This window comes from Mustela nivalis, assembly GCF_964662115.1.
Source record: "Mustela nivalis genome assembly, chromosome: 9".
NCBI classification, from domain to species: Eukaryota; Metazoa; Chordata; class Mammalia; order Carnivora; family Mustelidae; genus Mustela; species Mustela nivalis.
The window spans coordinates 9,308,339-9,324,652 of NC_139028.1; the positions used below are offsets into that span (position 1 = coordinate 9,308,339).

Genomic DNA, 16,314 nt, shown 5'->3' on the forward strand with positions numbered 1-16,314 from the left:
GCTGATCTAAGTCGGAAGGTGGGGCCTTTCCCTTGCTGGGGTTGTGGGTGAGGGATGGGATGGAGATGCTATTTAATCTCGTTTTAGGGGGTTTACTTTCGGCTGCAGGGAAGGTGGGGCAAGAGAAGGCAAGAAGTCATGGGAGAGATGACCAGGGGGCTTACCCCACAGCAGAGTCCCTTTGAGAGTCGGATTACTTAGGAAGCCCCCAGAAGCCCCCTTCTTGGTGAGAACTGATGAGCTCGTGGGGAAAGCTGCATGGAAAGCAAAGAAGGATCGTTCATGAACAGGAGGGAGAAACACCCGGAAATTCAAAATACAAAGCTTTGGGGTTCTGGCTTCAGTACAACAGGTCTGCTTTTAAGAATGAGGGTCCTCGTCACCCCAGATGATGCGTGCATGGAAAGGGGGCAGTCAGCCTGCACGGCTGGGGGTGCGTGAGTCTGGGAAGGACTTCTGGGATAGCTGCGGGTGTGTCCCTTTTTTAAATGTTGTGGTTTTAAAATAGAGTACACAAATCCTTTTAAAAATATTTAAACCTTTGTGAGATTTTCTTTGTTTTTGTTTTACAGAGACACAGATGTTTGTTGACTGCATCAAATTCCTTCTCCCCTACCCCCCACATTTTATAATCCAGACAAAAAAGGATTCAAAAAGGCATCACACTGTGCTCAGTTAAAAAAAAAAATACAATCAACTCTAAGGTTGCGGGAGTTTGCTAAGATGCTGAACTGAAAAGGACACACGGATGAGGGGAGGTTTGGATGCGGTACCGGGGGTGGAAGCGCCCACGTTACACAGGTGGTAGCGATGAAACCATATTCACGTCCAGGCATCCTCCGACCAAGCTACTGTGTTCTGGAGAAATACTGACCATAAACATTGGCCCAACGGATGGAATGATCTGATTGTTTACTTTTCTAAGTGCACAAGGATCAAATATGTCTCAGACCGCGCATTAAGGCAGGTACCAGACAAATTACAGAAGGGCGTGTAGGGGGAAGGGAGATGAGAGGTCATGAACTTGGACGGGGATGCTACAGCAGCGTTAGGACCCAGGCAAGGGTTCACGCAAACATGGGTGGATTCTGATGGACTGAGGGACTTAAATCATCAGAAAGACTGGAGAAGCGGGCTCTGGCTTCAGCTTCCGTAACATCTCCCAGGGATGGGAAACTGCCCCTGTGCTGTGGCCTAAAATCAGGCTGCTGCCAGGCATGGTTTAATCTGGCCTCATGACTCATGCTGGAAAACAACGCCGGGTGCCCCGCCCCACCCGCCTGACTCGGTTTCAAACGCAGATCTCCTAAGAGTGTCCAGGTTAGCGGAGCCCAGGTCGTACCTATGGCTCCAGCTGCCAGGAAATCTGGGCAGCATTGCTTGGAGCTTTCTGGCCTGGATATTTTGGGAAGACACAGGAGAACGAGGTCGGCATGGAAGCCAACCATGCCCGCAGAACTGGGCTTTGGAAAACCTGCTTCATAAGGTTTTGGAAAACCTTATGTTGTCTGTTCGTTCATATCATAAATATGTACTGAGTTCCTGCCATGTTTTAGACACTCTCTCTAGATCCAGGGATAAACAAGCTAAAAAGGTAGAGAGAAGAACTTGGGTTCTTTTTCTCTTTTTTTGTTCTCCTTTTCCTTTTATTCTACTTTGGGAATAGAATTTGGGGTCCTAGGGGACGAGGCCGAGCGTGTGTTCTCGCAGGAGGAAGTCAGGCCAGGGAGTGGCCCAGGGGAGCCAGAGGCTGGAGCCAGCTGCCAAGCACCAGCTATGCTCCTAGCCTCCAGGCAGGAGGACGGTGGCGTCAAGAGGCTGGGGCTTCCAGCTCTGGCACAGTCAAAGGAGGAGACAGCAGCCTCAGGGAGGCGTTCAGTAAGCCAGGCCAGAGGGGCCGGGAGGGTGGAACAGGAGCTCCCGAGAAGAATGCAGATGGGACACTCAAGTTAGCAGGGGCCAGGCTGCCGCCCAGGGACAGCGGCTATGCAGACCAGAGGCAAGGGGCTCCCGGCCGGCTGGCGCCCAGGGGCCCCAGAGGCAGGGAGGAGAGAGCACGTGGGGCTCGGTGCTAAGTTCAAGTTCGCGCATCTCCGCCCTAGAAGGAGACTACCTATCGCACAAGAAGATTCTGCCAGTGCATGTTTTGTGGTCCTGGACTGGAAGGACTGTGAAGAAATCTGGATGCTAAGTTGAGAAAAATATGAGGAAAAACGAATAAAGAAACAGTCATGGCTTGGCAGCAAAGTTCGGGTGATGTTACTGTTTGAGGAGGACCAGCTCACCCTTCAACATCTAACTTGAATTCCTTCCTTCCTTCCTTCCTTCCTCCCAGCTTCTTGCCTTTTCTTTCTTTCTCCAGGATTCTTGAAGGACTCTGTTAAATGGAATTGTCCTAAATGTCACTTCAGGTGTCAGAAGTCCAGCAAGGACGACAACCGGCCTTGGAAGCTAGGCTCCTGTGATTCCCAAGCCCATGTGTTCCCCGTGCCCCTCACAGCTCTCTCCGCAACTGTGAATTGAATTAAAGTCTCGATACTCAGGTCAGCACTTTCCGGACTTGACCATAAACAAATAAATGAGCATGTCAACCCCCCCCCTTTGGCGCTCCCCCACTCCACCCCTACTTTGTCCTCTCTCCTCGGAGCTTCTTCCCTTTCCACGCTCTGTCCCCTGTTCTCCATCATAAAATCAGCTGCGAGGCAGCTCCGAGCTGTAGAACCCGCAGCCGTCGGAGGAGGCTGTCTCGGAGCTCTCAGGACACTGCTCTACTGTTGCCCATTACTGTTTCGACACTATTCTGATGCACACAGCCTCTGCGGACCCCGCGGTGGCATGGCCATCAACTCCAGCATCCTAGAGCGGAGAGCTTGAATGACCTAATAGGCCGAGCCAAGAGTCTGCTTATTGCTGGAGGCTGTGTCCCCAGTCCTACAAGTTTAGGTGCACAAGATCCTGTGAACACTGCACAGAAGTCAGCACACACAAGCCATTACTTTGTCATAAATGTATGCCCACTCGCTGCCAATGGCCAAGGGCAGGAACGGGAAAGATCAGCTCTTGGCAGGGCATGGCGGGGCTCACCTTGTGGCAGAATTCAGTGTTCCTTTGCTGGGTTTTCCCCATGAGCTAATCTTTTGAAGGATTGGGGCTGTGGGAACAACAACCTCATCTACCCCCTGAAATTGTCACTGCTTATTTCTGCAAATGACAGAGTCACTGGGGAGAAAAAAAAGTCTTTTATTTGGGTTTAAGATGCCAGAACAGTATAATATTAAAGATGATTTTTAGTTACATCAGGAGCTCTTAACCTGGGGTCCACGTGTGGAGTTTCAAAGGATCCATGAGTCCACTGAAATTAAAAGGAAGATATTGTAATTAGTACAGATGTACAGTTTTGATTTGGGGAGAAAAAATACATAAAAATAATATGAACTAAAAGAAGGAAGAAGGCTTAAAAATGCAAGGCTGTGGTAAATGGAAACACGTGTGGACTGTGAAAACAGTGATAATGTGTGCTTTGCAGAGAAAAACTAACTTAAGTCTTGGGCAGCAATGGAGTCTAAGAGGAGGAGGAGGACGGAGAAGCTTAGACATCTCAGGTCCTTAGTGTTGTGGAGGAGGATTAAAATGATGATTAATTTTAGACCTTGTAGAGTTAAAAGGGCACCTAAATACTTCAAGATAAACACAAAAAGAAGAGAGATAGGATGTTTAATATGCAAGCTCGAAGTAATCAAGGGGGAAAGCAAACAACTCCGTCAATCCAAAGGAAGCAAGAAAGGATAAAGCTAAAAACAGAAAAGGCAATCTAATGAGCACCAGTAAGATAACATCTCCAAATTCAAACAATTCAATCATCACAATCAGTAAGAGGGAATGACTCTCCAGTTTCAAAGACAAAGTCTCACTGTGCACTCTTTTTCAAAAGCACATCTAAGTCAGAACACAGAACTGTTGAAAAAAATGGTAAGAGATACACCAGAAAAATACTACACAAACACTTGCTGGTCACGACCTTAAGGCCAAAATAATTACTCGCAAACAAAAGATGAGCACATATTGATACAAAGTGCAATTTGCCAGGAAGATAAAATGATTCTATGTTAAGAGTTTTCCTCCAAGGGGCGCCTGGGTGGCTCAGTGGGTTAAGCCGCTGCCTTTGGCTCAGGTCATGATCTCAGGGTCCTGGGATCAAGTCCTGCATCGGGCTCTCTGCTCAGCAGGGAGCCTGCTTCCTCCTCTCTCTCTCTCTCTGCCTGCCTCTCTGCCTACTTGTGATCTCTCTCTGTCAAATAAATAAATAAATAATCTTAAAAAAAAAAAAAAGAGTATTCCTCCAAAATTTATAAAGTAAAATATGACAGGCTACCATAAAAATTTGGTAAATCCACTCTCATAGGTAGGAAATGTCCATATATCTTTCTCAGTTATCAATATGTGAAGCAGATCGAGATGCAACAATGTTGCAGACAGCATAAAAAACACAAGTAACACAACTGATCTGACGAATATATAAGGGCCATTTTATCTGGTTTTTAGCTCATTCTTTCAGATGCACAAAAACATTTGCCTCAATTCATCACATACTTAGCCAAAATAGTCTTCAAATATTTCAATCAGTATCAAGTACTACATTTTCTCACTTCAAAACATTAATTTAGCTATCAATGATAAAAGGATTACTAAGAAAATCCCATACAGTTGGAAGTTTACAAGAGCTCCCTTTTCTCCGTAACCACACCGACATTTATTATCACTTATCTTTTTGGTGATGACCATTCTAACAGGTATGAGTGAGATGACATCTCGTGGTGGTCTTGATGTCCATTTCCCTAGTGACTGGTGTTGTGGAGGATCTTTTCATGTACCTGTTGGCCTTTTATATATCTTCTTTGGAGAAATGTCTATTCATAACCTCTGGCCATTTTTTTTTAATATTTACTTTTAATTTTTATTTTTTATAAACATATATTTTTATCCCCAGGGGTACAGGTCTGTGAATCACCAGGTTTACACACTTCACAGCACTCACCAAAGCACATACCCTCCCCAATGTCCATAATCCCACCCCCTTCTCCCAAACCCCCTCCCCCCAGCAACCCTCAGTTTGTTTTGTGAGATTAAGAGTCATTTATGGTTTGTCTCCCTCCCAATCCCAACATGTTTCATTGATTCTTCTCCTACCCACTTAAGCCCCCATGTTGCATCACCACTTCCTCATATCAGGGAGATCATATGATAGTTGTCTTTCACTGCTTGACTTATTTTGCTAAGCATGATACGCTCTAGTTCCATCCATGTTGTCGCAAATGGCAAGATTTCATTTCTTTTGATGGCTGCATAGCCTCTGGCCATTTTTTTAATTGGGTTCTTTATGTTTTTGCTATTGAGTTGTATGGGTTCTTTATATATTTTGAGTACTAACCTCTTAGCAGATATATGGCTTGCAAATATTTTTCCCATTCACTTCACTGATGGTCTTTTGCTGTACAAAAGCTTTTTAGTTTAATATAGTCCCACTTGTTTATTTTTTATTTTGTTGCTAGTACTTTAGGTATCATATTCAAAATTTCACTACCAAGACCCATTTCAAGGGGTTTTATTCCTCTATTCTTTTCTAGTATTTTCATAGTTTCAGGTCTTACATTTAAATTAATCCATTTTGAGTTAGTTTTGTGAGTGGTGTGAGGTAGGGGTCTGGTTTCATTCCTTTACAAACAAATATCCAGTTAATCTCACATCATTTACGAAGAGACTTTTCTCTACTAAGTATTTATTCTTGACCCTCTTATCAAACATTAGTTGACTGTATATGCTTGGGTTAATTTCTGGGCTCCCAAACCTGTTCCCTGGTCTGTTTGACTGTTTAATGCCCAAACCATTCTGGTTTGAGGACTGTAGCTTTACAGCTTAGCCTGAAATCAGAAATTATGATACCTCCTGCTTCATCCTTCTTTCTCAGGTTTGCTTTGGCTATTTGGGACCTCACGTGTTCTATGTAAATTTTAGGTGTTTTTTTTTTCTTTCTTCCATAAAAAAATGCCCTTGGAATCTTGTTAGGGACAGCATTTATTTGTAGATGTGGTAGTATCAACATTTTAACAGCATTAATTCTCCCAATTCAAGTTGAAAAGCAAACTTTTAAATATCTCCTAAAGCCAAGAATAAATTATAATGAAACATAGAAAATACTTGGAACTAAATGATAATGAGAATTAAATATAAGATGTGTAGGTGCCATTTAGAGTCACAGAAAACTTCAATTGTCCCATGAATATTAAAGATCTCTTTAATATTTAAAAGAACATAATTTAAAAGCCAACTATACATAGAAAACCAGATGTAGGTGCACAGAAAATTCTATCAAATGTGTGTCAAAAGGTTGAGACCAACTGTACAGAAACAATTTCAGTTAACAGAAAAAAAAAAGGAACTTCTAAGGAGGCTATTTTTAAACTTGATAACTCTTGCAGATAAGATAATCAAAAAATGAAAAATTTCAGAATAATGCCATCCACAAACATATATGTGAAAATATGAAACAAAATATTTACAGACTTATTTCGGGCTTTTTAAAAAAAATTAGGACTAAAGTATATCAATTTGAGAAAGACAATACATCTTTTATGATCTTTAGGTCTCTTAACTTCTATCGTGCGCGCGCATGTGCGTGTGTGTGTGTGTGTGTGTGTCTGTGTAGAATTCAGCTCTCAGTATTTCATTGTTATTTGAAATTAATGTATTTTTTTCTGGATTCTTTAAAGATTTTGTCCTTTTTGGAGTTTAGCGCGTTTACTATGATAAGTCAGAGAGGAATTAGTTTTTACCTATCTTGCATAGGGTCTTCAGACCATCTTCATTTGGCATGCTGGTTTTGCAAATGTTTTGGGAAATCTTTGGCTATGATTTCTTTAAATATTATTTCTTCCCTATTCTCTTCCTCTCCTCCTTCTGGGTCTCCAGTTACACACATATTACATGTTTCACTATGTTATACATGCCTTTTATGCTTTTTTTCGGAATTGGGTTTTGTGTGTGTGCCTTAGTGTGAATACTTTCTACTGGAAGGGAATTCTCAAAAACCTGGCTGCACCTGGTTTTTGCCCCATGTGTCTTTTTTGCTAATTTTGGGGTTTTTTTTTTGCTATAATATACCATATCATGAACACCACAGCTTCTAAGGTTTGTAAGAACTTCTAGAGAGTCATCAAATATGAGGGAGGTCTTGGGGACTCCCAACACACACATCATTTATAAAAGCAGTAAAATTAGCAAATCAAAGACTAAAACAAAGATGTGTGATTTCTCTAGACAGAAAATCATAAAACTTTAAAGAAAAACATTGAACGATATATAATAAGCCTAACAATACTTCACATTCATGGGTAAGAAGATTCAGTCTTAAAAATGTCAAATTTTGAAGAGTTATCAATAAGATGATTCAAAATTTTACACGAAAGAGCAGAGAGTTGGGGGAAATTGGAGGGGGAGATGAACCATGACAGACTGTGGACTCTGAGAAACAAACTGACAGTTTTGGGGTGAAAGGGGGTGGGGGGGATGGGTGAGCCTGGTGGTGAGTATTAAGGAAGGTACAGATTGCATGAGGCACCGGGTATGGTGCATAAACAATGAATTTTGGGACACTGAAAAGGAATAAAATTAAATTAAAAAAAGAAGGAGCAAAGAACTGAGACTATCCAAAAGGATGAACACCTTGGGAGAATACGGCACCTCAAATATCAGAAATTATAAACTTATGTCAATTTGGATGGCGAAGTATTGGATACAAGTTACCCAAATTAATCAATGAAGTGAGAACAGAAAACTCACGTATCTGGAAGTTGTTCATTCTCACCCGATTAATAACTTAAATGTCAAAGTTGAAACTTTAAAACTTTTAAAGGAAACATTGGAGAGTATTTTTCTGGGCTGCGTAGAGAAGGGTTTCCACCTAAAAGCCTAAAACCATAATTCATTAAGGAAAGTACTAATAGGTCAACTTCCCCAAAACCAAAATCCTTGTGTCCATCAAAAGATATCATGGAAGTGAGAATGGAAGCCACAGTGCCACACAACTCATCAATAAAGGACTCGTGCCTATAATATACAACTACTAGAGCCACTAGAAATTAGTAAGAGGATCACACCAAAACAGTGACACAGAATGCTTCCAGCATTCCCTTCTCCCATGGATACACAAAATGTATGGTTATGCACGGGTCAATTTCTTCTGACAGAAATCCAGAAATTACTTGAGTGACCCTACATATCAGACAGCTGGGAAAGTACCCATACCGAGATGGATAGGAAAGACCAGAATGCACACTCACCCTAAACCCCACCACAGAACTGTGTTAAAATTGAGAGGGGACTCCTAAGACCTGAAATCATTAAAAATTCTAGAAGATGCAGCCCCTGGGTGGCTCAGTGGTTTGGGCTTCTGCCTTCGGCTCAGGTCATGATCTCGGGGTCCTGGAATCGAGCCCCGCCTCAGGCTCTCTGCTCGGCGGGGAGCCTGCTTCTCCCTCTCTCTCTCTGCCTCCCTCTCTGTCTGCTTGTGATCTTTCTCTCTGTCGGATAAACAAATAAAATCTTAAAAAAAAATTAAAAGAAATAAAAATTCTAGAAAAAAATATATGGGATAAGCTCACTGACATTGATCCTGGCAATGACAGAACAGATATCAAGGTAACAAATAATGTTTTCTTCCCATTGGTGCCTGGTGAGTAGGTACATGTTTGCTTCAATGTTACTCTTTAAACTGGACATATGTTTATATATACTTTTTTTAGTAGGATATATTTCAAAATAAGTGAAGGGAAGTATTCTCATAACAACCTAAAATAGTAAATGTGGCTGATTTCCACAATAACAACCAAGTCTCCAGAGAACTATATTATGAATTAAGGAAATTTCTATATCTCTTTGTCTTATTTATTTTATACCATTAAGATACTCTGACTTATTTCTTGAGGTTTTGTTTTCAATTTCTCTTTCTCAAATTCACCAGTCCTTTCACTGTCTGACGCTTGAAATTAGGATCTAAGATGGATTCAGCTTAAAAATTACTATTCTTCCAAAGAGAAATAGATGTGCAGATTGTCTTCCAAATTACTGTCAGGATGTTTTCAGTAATCTTTTCATTAATTCTGAAGCTAAAATTATTTAAATGCCTTGAGCCAAAGGCATTTACTTGGCAAAATCTTTCAGAACCAAAGATAGCTTCATCAATGAGAATCACGAGGGTCCCAAGGCTCAGTGGCGCAGCTAATGAAGTCTGCTGGATATCACTGTGCTTCATGATGAGATAACGGATGGTCCCTAAGCCCTGGTTCCAAACTTCCTCTCATAGGACAAGATTTGCTCCTTTGGAAAAGAAGATTTGTGGTAAAATGGTAAAGTTATGTGGATGCACTTATTTTTTATTTTAAGATTACTTAGTAGAACCCCTACCTAGCAGACTCAATGGCTTTTCCTCATGACTGAATAAGGTGGAAAAAAGTTTTCTTCATGGGATATTGGCAACGAGATCTCATTATGATGTTTCTCAAAAAATCAGGGATAAGAAGGTACTGAAAGAGGTTTCTTTGTTGTTGTTGTTGTTATAATTCTGTTTATTTAGTTGATAGAGAGAGAGAGCACAAGCAGGGGGAGCAACAGGTAGAGGGAGAGGGAGAGGGAGAAGCAGGCTTCCCACTGAGCAGGGAGCCCGATGCGGGGCTCGATCCCAGGACCCTGAGATCATGACCTGAGCTGAAGGCAGACGTTAACCGACTGAGCCCCCCAGGTGCCCCATGTGTCCAGAGTGGTCACAGGGAGGGTCAGCCACTCACCAAGAACATCTGCTTTAGTGACATGGATTCCAATTCTGGCTCATTTGGGTGCTTGTTGGAAATCGATGCTAGATTACAGGGCCACACAGCAGCTATAATTACCACCACTCTTTTTAAGTGTTTTGTAAGGCGAGTGTTTAGACACTTGTCTTTTTCTGAATGACTGTCCTGTTCCCTATAATAGTTATTCAGCAAAACCATCAGGGGACCATACTATCTGAGCACTGGGCTGTCCAGGGGGCCACATGGCAACATACTGGGGATACCAAATGCCGCAAAATAAACACGTCATGTCCACCAGGAGATTTCACTTCACCCAGAACCTTGGAGGCAAACATTTAGGTGATTTAATCTGGTATGAAATTCAAAGGGTGTTTACGGTAAAACAAAGAAACATTATTCTAGAGTAGTCACACTTTGCATGCTTTTTTAAAGATTAAAGTCCAGGCCTAAAATGACTTTCTCATTTGTTTCCTGTCCTTTTGGAGATGCAGGCTCCCAGACCCCTTCTCTCTCTCCTGTGCTGATGCACTACCTTACACCATCTTGTGGGGGAAACTTGGAGACATACCCCCCTAGGTTATTCCAGGATTAGAAGACCCTAGATCTTCAAGAATGAACCTGCCTTAGCAGGTGAAGGGACACGAGTGTTGATCCTAATGGGGGACTGACTTGCTGCTTAAAAGAAACTTCCCTTTTCCTACATTAGGGATCATTTCAGTTCCAAAGTTCTGTATACCTGGGCTGATAAATTTTTAGCAGGAGATGAGAGAAGCTTCTTACCTGAATGGTGGTCATGGAGAGAAGGAAGACATCCAGACCTTCCAGTTCTCCTTAGCCAGGGAGTCATTCTCCCAAGAGGAAGCAGGTCTTTATGGTAGAACAAATAACCCATGAAATATTCTGTGGGGAGAGAGGTGGTCTGCCTCAGTACAGTAGAGGTAAGCAAAGACTATATTCAAAAGAACCCATGAGGCAGGGAGTGGCAAGATGTGGCCAGTCACTGGTCAGGGGACAGATGACAAAGATGAGTGAAGATGGTGGCTGGAGGTCAACTGAAGGAGAAGACGGGTCTCCCTCAGGACAGGCACCAGCAAGAACCGTCACCTACTCATTCAAACAAATTAGGACAAATCCAATGGTTTGGGGCAAAATTTGAAATAGCAGCGCCCGTGTCTCAAGTTCCTCATTTCTAAAATGAGAAAATGCCTCCTTCGGGGGTCAGGTGGGTTAAAGAGATACTCCAAGTCATTGGGACGGCATCTGATATAAAGCAGACGCTCCGTAGTGGAAACCACTGCTCTTGCTTGTCAGAGACCCATGTTGACTTGTATGTTGCAAAATCGACCCAAGAGCTTAAGGATCTGGCTAGAAAAAATGTGAAAACGGTCAACAAGGCAGCAGCTATGAGCCACCCAGAGGGCTCTGTGACACCAGACCAGTAGGGACCGTCACCTGCCGAGTCTTGCATGGCCCAGTCCATAGACACCAAAGGATGGTTTCCATCTTTCTCCTTCCCAGCTACTCAGTCCTCAGCATCTCCCAGCCTTGACCTCCACTGAACCTCACTGATGTGGATGTCCTTCACTAAAATTCCTAGAGATCTGAGAATGGCTGATCTACAACGAAGTCTCTCTTTTATTGAAGATCCATGTCCATGCACCCACCCACCCCGGCATGCTCCTTCTTGCTGAGAAGGTCTGTCACATTTGTAAGGGCTCCCATCTGTGAGTCCACATCTAAGTCGCAGTCTGTGCCTGTGAGTCCACATTTAAGTCCAGGGGCTGGTCATCAGGCCACTCTTGTAATATTTCCTCCCGCCCACAAGGATGGTCTTGAAAGCCCAGGCTGGTGAACACCATGATCTTATACCAGTGCTTCTCAGACTTGCCTGTGGATCAGAATTCCCTGGATCTAGTCCCAGTGTGGACGCGGACTCAACAGGTCTGAGAATGTACAGTCTGAGGAGCTCGCGGGGGCTATTAATGCCACTGGTCCTCAGAGTCCACATCCAAGATCATGGCCCAGGCTAGGAGAAGGCAGGATGGGCCATGTTCCAGGCTCCAAGATCCTTCCTGAAGTCTTGAACTGATGCTCCCACACCTCCTACACTGGCCCCCACGAAGGTCTGACCTACCTATAGCTTTTAGTCCATTTTCAAAGACCAAAAAGGCCCAGCTCCCTCATGCTGCAGGGGTCCACAGATGCGCACAGGGTCAGTGAAACTGGTGAGCGTGCGGGTTCTGTAACCGGTAAGGCCTGTCCTTCCCCCTGTTTACAGGGAGAATGCCATGCGTAGTTCATGGAAGCACCTGGAATCGCGTGTCTGTGATTACAAAAGAAGAAAGTCAACTCCGAAGAAAATTCTGATTGTTAGCTATGGAAGAGTTTGGCTGATTCACTCCATTCTTCATCTCTTTTATCTTTAAGCAAAGCCGGCCCAGCCAACCACAAAAGGGCTCTGGGAGACTCGGCTCCCAGCAGGGCAAGAAGACAAGTCTTTTCCTCTTCACGAAAATGCCCTTTCTTTCAAAGGTATTTATTGGAGATCTCTCTTCACTATTTTCCCATCCGCCCTGAAGTTGTTTTCCAACAGAGTGTACATATATTTTAATCAGCAGCATCTCAAGAGGAAAACCATCCTCTAATTAATGGCTCAAGCCATCGTGCAAAGTATAACAACAGCTTCATAGTCAGAGCTTCGTGCTGACTGTGTGACTGCTGCCTGCGCGTGCTTATGTGAAAGTCTCCTTATGATCACGCCTGGATCACCAGCCTCCCCTTCCAACACGGAGGGCACCTGCCAGGAGGGGCCGGGCAGACCCCTGAGTTGGCAGAATGCCCTGCTGCCTGGGCAACAAGGAGGTTGTGCCGACGGGGGGGCTCCTCTACAAGCTGGAGATTTAAGACCATGACAGGCTGCATTTTAAAATGCTTCGGGGAGATGTAACCAATTAAAGCCAAATTGTGTTGTGTCCAAGAGGCCTTACAAGATGCAACGCTCGCACTGTCTCCTCTTTGAGCCCGATGCCTGAGAAACAACCCCTGGCTTGTACGGAACACGAAATGCACAGAGAATATTGCTGCATAAAACATCAGAGGGGAACACCACTTCCTTGAAGCCTAAAGCAAAAGGAGAAGTCACTCATCCTGATAACTGCCTGCATTTCGAGTTCTGAGGTTTTGTTCAGGATGGAAGTTGGGGCATTTTGATATCTGAAAATATCGCATGAAAATATTATTTATTTTGGTTGCCAGTTTCTGAATGCCCTATCCCCTAAATTTTGTGCCCACGCTGGGTACCTCCCCTTCATCTTAGCCGTGTCATTAGAGGGGAGATCATCTATTTAACTTGCAAAAAAGCTTATAAAGGCTGAGCTAATGACACTTCCTATGGAACAAAAAGAAAAAACAATGAGGGGTTTTCATGACTTGGGAATCAAAGCTAATAGATGTGGATGCTTTGCTGATTCTTGGAGCTGCGGTGAGCAGAGGAAACGCTTTGAACTCATTCTCAAAAGGCTCTTCTGTGTCGAGCCTTAAAACCGTCTTATAAACGGAAAGCCTTTGTTGCAACCTGACTGTATGAGATCTTAGTTTATTTGGTTTTCCTTCATCTTCGCTCATCTTCTCTACAGTGATTTGCCACTTTTATCACAGTAGAACTTTGAAGGCGCCTGACGGAAAGGCTGAGCACCATGTGTGGTATTTATGGGAAGCAGGCGTCCCTCCCATGGGGGAGCCCAGAGCATGGCCATGGGCTCACTTTCCCACCAAAGTCCCCAGTCCCTGGGACACTGGACAGGCTCACCTGCGCATTCACGTGTCTGTCCCCTCTCCCGTCCAGTGGCAGGAGGAGTACGAGACGAACACCCTTACCTTCCTGGGCTGTTTCCCAAACAGTTCACATGAAATCGCTTTGTAAACCAGCCAGTGTCATGTTCGTATCATGGGTTGAGCAGGAGCTTGCCCGAGTGTACACAGAAGCCACTCCCCCAGACTGAGCCCCCAGAGGACACTGTCACGAAGGAGGCACAGTGTGACTGTGCGGACCGTCGCGGACCTCGCCCTCTCCACGCTGAGTAAGGGGAGAGCAGGGGCCCCATGGAACAGAGCCAGTGCCAGGCATCCGTCAGGCCACCACGCCTCCCCCAGGCCCTCCCCGCGGGGAGGCAGATCCTGCCCCCAGCCCGTTCCATCATTGCTTCTCACCGTCGCAGCCAGAAGAACGATTTTTAAATGTGGGTCCAACTGCATCATTGCTCCGTTCAGAGCCACCGGGCTTTCCCCTCTCACTCAGCAGGAAAGCCGCCGCCATTCTTGCCACGGCCCCTGCGTCCCTCAGAACCTCGTCTCGCCTCGGTGCCTTCTCCCTCTTCTTCCGTTTGTGTCCTGCACTCCTGCCGCCCCGGTCTCCTCACCCCCCTGTCCCTGCCCTCCCCTTCAGCAAACTACTTCAGTTCTCAGTGCCTCAACATGCCAGTCTCTAAAATGGGCACAATAATAGCAAGAGTATCAGAAGATTTCTGTTAGGATTAAATCCGTTCGACAGCCTGTCGAACATTCAATATTACATTATCCTTGCCATACTTTTCATGGCCTCCATCTGATTTTCCCAAATTTCTGATGATTTGACTCCTGCAGCACCAGTAATCTTGGACAGGGGCCAGCGACGTTTCAGCTTCTTCCTACAAAGCCTCTGTCAGACCCTCGCTGCAGAGACTTAAAACTCAAGAGTGTCAAATCCTCCTGGGTTCCCTGAGCCCCTGCTGCTAGGTCTTATGCACTTGTGGCCTGCCCTGAATTTTCTTCCTTACTCATTGTTTGGGGGAAAGTGGTTTTATATTTCTCAATTTTGTCTGAGCTTTTCCCTTCATTTCGGTGTAATGTCATTTTCCATCTTGCCTTCATATTCCAGTTCTTGCCCACAACGGAACCCTGCCCTCCACTCTGTCTTCCAATTCTGTCTGCAATTTTCACTCTGCCTTTTCTGTTCTCCCGTGTGGGAGCAAGGGCACATTTACTTAACCTCTCTAGCCATCTTGTGTTTGGAGGGGGAAAGATCGGGTTTCTGGCAGTTCTAAATATAGAGCAATTCCTTGCAGGAATGCATGATGGGACCAGATCGTGATTCAATACAAGGAGCTTGGCTACAAGGTGAAGAAGTTGTCACAAGGAAAACACTCACCCGCTCACCTGGTCTGAGGTGCTGGGTCGGAAGGAGTCCAGCAGCACGCCGACTCGCTTTTAAGCTTCAAGCCGCAGATCCAGCAGTGTTTTGTTTTCTTGGCCTGGGAGGGAGATTGGAGATTAGGTACGAACTCAGTAATAAAGCCAATAAAGCAAGTCAATAAAGCCTCTCGGGGGGTGGGGGAGGGGTCCGGGGAAGGTAGCGCGAGCGTGGGCAGGACGCGGTGGGAGCTCAGAGCCGGTGCCCTCATGCACACTCTTCATCTTTTAAAAAGGAAGGAAGGACTTGCATTTTGTGAAAGACTTTAACTTAATAATTTTAATACTCAAGGCTGAGTTAGATTCTTCAAGAGCACAATTGAATGGCAGTTTGCATCCACAGACGCTCGTACCTATAACCCAATGGGTTCAGCATAAAATACTTCCACAGGGCATCAGCATCAAAACTGTGAGGACAGACACAGCAATGCCGAGGGAAGGACATGGCTTGGGGGAGTCTCACAGATTCAAATACAGGGAGGGGGACATTTGCAGGATTTGAGGAAGCAACCTTTGCTGCTTTGGTCCATTGAGCCAAGCTCCTGTTTTCCCGTTCTAACAGTGGATATAGTGACGCTGTTGAGGATTGTTACAGGAATTAAATGAGATAATACAGGGCGTATCTTTACTACAATGTTCGGCACATGGATGAGTGCCTGTATTTACTTTCTCCAATGTCTAACAAGTTACCATAAGTTTAGTGGTTTTAAATAACAGACATTTCTAATCTCACAGTCCTGTCTGTCCCAAGCCCAAGCACTACGGGCTGATTCCTCGCCTGCCTTCCCCTCCAGAGGCTTCACTAGGGAAGGATTCCTTTCCAGCCCACTCAGATTCTCCACAAGGTTCGATTCCCTGCTAGCTTCAGCTGGGGCTCACTCCCACCCACGAGGAGTCCCCTTCAAGGTCAAAGTCCATGACAGAGAACCCCCTCACACTGAATGTCTCTTACATTATTACACTTTTTCTGACTTCAGAAAGGGCTTGCCTGATGAGGTCAGGACCACCGGAATAATCTTCATTTTGGTTCGCTCAGAGGCCGAGGATGAGTAAGTGGGCACAGGAGTGTCAGCCCCTCCCATTCACAGGCCTGCCCACTCTCAAGGGAAAGGGATCATCCAGGCATATGGGGCCGGCGCCTTCTTAGAATTCTGCCCATTAAATAAGCTCTGTTGTATTTTGTTAAGGAGCCATAAATAAAGTAGATTGTGTTGGTGGGGAAAATACTAGTTGGTAAGGATTCCAT

The 16,314-nt window shown here is 44.6% G+C and overlaps 1 long non-coding RNA gene across 1 annotated transcript in view; it reads right to left on the reverse strand.

The window, feature by feature from the left end:
- Positions 1-10,628: 10,628 nt before the first annotated feature.
- Positions 10,629-16,314, reverse strand: part of LOC309841125 — a 29,978-nt gene continuing 24,292 nt past the window's right edge. The window contains exons 3-5 of the long non-coding RNA XR_014298956.1: positions 15,028-15,130; positions 11,977-12,165; positions 10,629-10,742 (exon numbers count right to left, since the gene is read on the reverse strand). This is a non-coding gene — a long non-coding RNA (uncharacterized lncRNA). The remainder of the gene's footprint in view (positions 10,743-11,976; positions 12,166-15,027; positions 15,131-16,314) is intronic.